Source organism: Petromyzon marinus, chromosome 23 (assembly GCF_048934315.1).
Source record: "Petromyzon marinus isolate PM22_M1 ecotype Great Lakes invasive population chromosome 23, UKy_Petmar_22M1.pri1.0, whole genome shotgun sequence".
NCBI lineage: Eukaryota > Metazoa > Chordata > Hyperoartia > Petromyzontiformes > Petromyzontidae > Petromyzon > Petromyzon marinus.
The window spans coordinates 30,623,898-30,629,897 of NC_133689.1; positions in this window are offsets into that span (position 1 = coordinate 30,623,898).

Genomic DNA, 6,000 nt, shown 5'->3' on the forward strand with positions numbered 1-6,000 from the left:
CCCCCATCGTAGAACACTACAATTATAATCTTAGCTCTTTCGGTAAAGTCACGTTGAAGGGAAACAATAAAATAATAAAATATATATAAAACAATAAAAATTCTCACGACGTTTCGACCGTTTGTGTTATGTTCCCTTCAATGTGACTTTACCGAAAGTGCTAAGAATATGAATTACTGCAGTCACGAAAGCTTTAAATCAAAATTTACACTACAATTACTTTGATATAAAATATAATTAGTATATAATTACAATAAAAACATTGATGACATGGCCGTCTAGATGCGTTGCCTAGCCAAGGTCACCCTCGCAATAATGTATTTGGGACGTACATATTCCAAGGTCCGTGTGCTCCTCCCACAAGCTTTCCATGCAATTCTAAGGGTGCAGCCGACGTTTAAGTACAATGATCATAGAATGTTGACGTGGATGACTGAATGACGAATGTGAGTACTTGCATGATGATAATTAAGGGTACGGTCCAGGTACTGCCCAGTGCTGATGACATCCCCCTACTGTGCCCTAGGTCTCACTCATCCCCCAGAATCCTGTGAAGGAGCGGAGTCAACAGAGTACCACCACCTCCTCCACGACGCCTGCCTCCTGACAGCCGAGAATCCCCTGCTGGGATATGAACAGCTGTGCAGCTGCTGTTGCTGCCTGGGCCTGTGCGGGCCTCAGTTATCTCAGGTCGACCCTGCGCCAGTTCCTACAGTCGGGTTCTGGGAGGCGGCGGCTGTTAAGGACATCTGGCTCGAGATGGAAGCAGCCAAGAAGTCACCTCAACGACGCCGGCAGAAAAAAGCAGCTGGACCCAACAGCAGCAGCTGCTTGGCTCGTCCCACAAAGCGTCCCCGAGCTCCGGTGGGGGTGATGACGCGGGCCCAGAGGACTTGCCCCTCCTTCGTGGCCGAGGAGCAGGGCTACGAAGTGGGAGGCCACCTGAGAGTCAACCTCTCATATTATAATGACTTTTGCGGGAGGCCTTCACTCAGCAAGAAGAGGCGCTGCCACGGGGAGAAGATTTTCGTCTGAAAATCTTCTCCCCGCCTCCCCTCCATCCTGCCCGACCATCTCACCCCCCACCATCACTCTCCAAACCACCCTCCACCATCACCATCCACTCACCCCCCACCTTCACAGTAAGCCCCAACCCCCATCATCACTATTCGGTGTGCCCTCCACCATCACTATCCGCCCCAAACCCCACAATCACCATCCAACCAGCCCCGCAACATCACTATCCACCCATCCCCCACCATCACAATCTGCCCCATCCACCACCATCAACGAACGCCTCATCCCCACTATCCCCCCCCACCACCATTACTATACACCCATCCCCCCACCATCACGATCTGCCCGACCAACTACAATCACTATTAGCCCCACCCCTTACCAATACAATCCGCCTCACCCTTCCCCATCACGATCCGCCTCACTCCTCACCATCACTATCCGCCCCCCCCCCCCTAACATCACTATTCACCACCCCTCACCATCACTATCCAACCCAGCCACTACCATCACAATCCGCCCCAAACCCCACAATCACTATCCAACAAACGCCGCAACATCACGATCCACCCAACCCCCCAACATCACAATCTGCCCCACCCACCGTCATTACTATACGCCCATCCCACCGCCATCACGATCTGCCCCACCCACCACAATCACTATTAACCCCACCCCTTACCATTCCTATCCGCCTCACCCTTCACCATCACTACCCTCCTCAATCTCCCCCATCACAATCCACCCACCCCTCACCATCACTATCCAACCCAGCCACTACCATCACAATCCGCCCCAAACCCCACAATCACTATCCAACAAACGCCGCAACATCACGATCCACCCAACCCCCCAACATCACAATCTGCCCCACCCACCGTCATTACTATACGCCCATCCCACCGCCATCACGATCTGCCCCACCCACCACAATCACTATTAACCCCACCCCTTACCATTCCTATCCGCCTCACCCTTCACCATCACTACCCTCCTCAATCTCCCCCATCACAATCCACCCACCCCTCACCATCACTATCCACCTGAACCTGCACCATCACGATCCGCCACACGCCCAAATATTACTATATGCCCATCCCCCCCACCATCACTATCTTCCCCACCCACAACAATCGCTTTTCGCCCCACCCCTTACCATCACTATCCAACCCATCCTCGACAAAGACCAAGAAGACGAATCCAAGATGGCCGCCTGAGGCGCGCGTGCGCTCCCGGGGCGTTCCCGGGCCGCACTCCGAGCAGGGGCTGGTGGGGCCGTTTGTGAGGGGCCGAGGGAGCCGACAGAAGGATCCGATGGAGCCGAGGGGGCCGGGGGGGGGGGCGACGGGGGCGGGGGGGGGGCGACGGAGCCGGGGGGGGGCGACGGAGCCGGGGGGGGGGCGACGGAGCCGGGGGGGGGGCGACGGAGCCGGGGGGGGGGCGACGGAGCCGGGGGGGGCGACGGAGCCGGGGGGGGGCGACGGAGCCGGGGGGGGGGCGAAGGAGCCGGGGGGGGGGGGGCGACGGAGCCGGGGGGGGCGACGGAGCCGGGGGGGGGCGACGGAGCCAGGGGGGGGCGACGGAGCCAAGGGAGGGCCGATGGAGCTGGGGGAGGGGGGCGACGGAGCCGGAGGGGGGGGGCAACGCGCGAGCAGAGGGAGCCGACACTGACTTTCTCATACATCATACACTGACTCCCTCACACATCATGCACTGACTCGCTCATCATGCGCTTACTCACTCACACATCATACACTCGCACAACCACTGACCCATTCACTCATCATACACAGGTTCACTCATCGTGTGCTGGCTCACTAGCACATTATTCACTCACTCACACTGCCACTGACTCACTCACACATCATACACTGACTCACTCATCATGCGCTGACTAACACATTGTGCGCTGACTCACACATCATACACTCACGCTGCTGCTGACTCACTCACACATCATACACTGACTCGCACATCATACACTGACTCACTCATCATGTGCTGACTAACACATCGTACGCTGACTCACACATCATACACTCACTCAACCTAATACGGACTCAACCATCATACAGTGACTCGCACATCATACACTCACTCACGCTGCTGCTGACTCACTCACACATCATACACTGGGAGTGTCGTGCTGCCAGTTATGGCTGCAGGTTTTTGTCGTCAGTGTTATGTATATCGTTTATTGTTAAATTTAAAATTACAGTTCCTAAGATTACTGTTGTTACATTGTTTTTTATAGCTTTTTTTGGTGATTTAAAAACATATGGTTAATCTAAATTGTCTTATAGTTCATATTCTTAGCTCTTTCGGTAAAGTCACGTTGAAGGGAAACAACAAAATAATAAAATATATATAAACAATCAAAATCAAAATTTGTCTTATAGTTGTTGTTGTTGGCTTGCACCACATTGTGATTTTTGCACACAGCGTTTTAATACGTTTTTTTTGTGTGTGGAATATGTCCTGGTTTATTCCAGGATGTTTCTGTTGCGCGTCGTCGCTTTGGGATGTTCTGTATTCATATTTTGTTGGTTGCGGTTGCACCCGACTTAAGAGCCGCATGGCTCACAGGGCTATACCTAAATAAATGAAACTTGAAACTTGAAACACCATCACTATCCGCATAACTCTCCACCATCACTATACTCCTCATCCTCAACCAACACGATCCTCCTCACCCCACACCATTACGATGTGCCCCACTCCCCACCACCCTCCACCCCACCACCCCACCACCCCACCACCCTCCACCCCACCACCCTCCACCCCACCACCCACCACCCCACCACCCACCACCACACCACCCTCCACCCCACCACCCTCCACCCCTCCACCCCACCACCCTCCACCCCTCCACCCTCCACCCCACCACCCTCCACCACACCACCCTCCACCCCGCCACACCACCCTCCACCCCACTTCGCCACACCACCCTCCACCCGACCCTGCCACACCACCCTCCACCCCACCCCGCCTCACCACCCTCCACCCCACCACACCACCCTCCACCCCCCGCCACACCTGTTGTATATGCCCCCCTTTCCATCTTAATATTAACAAGTAATTTTTCAATACATATAGATACATATTTCTATTGTTTCTTTTAATTTTAATAATGAATAAAAACACCAAACCAGGCCTCAGCATGGCATGTGGAGGTCATATTTACCTTGACCCACTAACACGATTTTGACGTTCAGAGCCCTCCCAGGGTCAGAGGGAGCAGATAGAGAGCCGAGCGCAGCGGATTGCAAGGGGCTGACGTAAACACAAAGCCAGGGTCACTGGGAGGTTGCGTTAGCCTAGATCTAGTTAAGTCAAAAAAGCTAATTGGTGCTGCATTACTATTAAAGCAACTTAAAGTCGGAATTTAACGACAGGGTAGGCTAAAGTTATTGATCTTCACACCCACTTCAATTGAACCCTGCCACAAGCTACGTCAATGTAACCATCACCCGTCTATTAATTTAATATGAAATGTATTTCCATATTTTAATAATGTCTATACGACTTGACCCGAAGCCTATAACAATCAGGTTTTCCTAAGTCAACATAAATGCTCTAGCCTCCACCCATACGCAAATAATAAGCAGGGTTAAAGTAAGAGTAGAGAGGAAAAGAAATGCAAGCGCACAGCAAAACTGCAACGTAAGCAAAGGGCGATGTTAAACCCAGGGTCGGAGAGAAAGGGAAATCCCGGCCGTCTTTGTATCCCTGCAGCGCGGGGTAGGAGTGTGTATACGCTTGGGGAAACACGAGTCAAACACCACAACGAGAAGCTGACTCAGACCTTGGATTAATACAGAATCATAACTATGGAACTCTGATGAAATGAAATGTTAACTTAAAACTTTTTAACCATTTCTTTGTGCGTCGGTGAAAGTCGGAGGGAATATCACCCCTCCCTCCAGGTTGTGCACCCAGACAGAGAGGCGCCTTCGAGACAATTTATAACATTTGATTGTTTTACTTGTGGGTTTTATGGTAGGAGTATGACAACGGAATATACCGTGGGTGATCTACACAAGGACACACACTGACACATGTACGGACACACACACACGGACGCAGATACATACGGACAAATCCTTACACAGCAAAAATCGAAAGAAACCTCGCCTTGTGGGCAGGATCCGAGTGAAGGGATTTTTGGGCATAAAAAGAGGATCCTGAGCATTGAAACCTCAGTTCGACTTGGGGGGGGGGGGTCGGCTCACCAGAGTTCGACCGGGGGGTCGACTCTCGGGAGACAGTTCGACTCGGAGGAGCAACTCGGAAGAGTTCGACCCGGGGGGGGTCGGCTCACCAGAGTTCGACCGGGGGGGGTCGACTCTCGGGAGACAGTTCGACTCGGAGGGGTCGGAACTCGGGGAGTTCTACCAGGGGGGTCGGAACTCGGGGAGTTCGAATCGGAGGAGGTCGGAACGCGGGGAGTTCGACCAGTGGGCCGGCTCAGGAGCAGTTCCAATCGGGAACGAGAGCAACAGGTCGCCAGCCGGCGAGCTGCAGAGCAGGGGGCGGCGAGCAGAAGCCAAAGTGGCCCCGTCGCTACCCACTGACGTTGGCAAGACTCGCAAGGTAGTGAGGCGTCACCTAGTGTGATTTCCAAGAGCTGAAAGACAGAGTATTGCTGAAAGATTATTCTACATTGAGTCCAGCTGCAGAGCGACCGACGCACCAAGCAAGAGCTTCTGCAAACCAGAGCAAGAGCACGTGCGACTTGAGTCATCCAGCAGTGGAGAAAAACCTGCTTTCAGCAAACCAGCAACGAGCACGTTCGAGTTCACCACCCAGAGAGAGGGAGCGTGCCGATGCAGCTCATCCAACAGCGGAGAGAAACTGCTGTCAGCGAACCAGCACGAGCGTGATCGCGCAGCTCATCCAGCAGTGGAGAGAGGTGTCCACTGAGCAGAACTGAGAGCGATCAAGCAACTCTCCCCCGTGGACAGAGGCTGGCTGCTGCGTGGA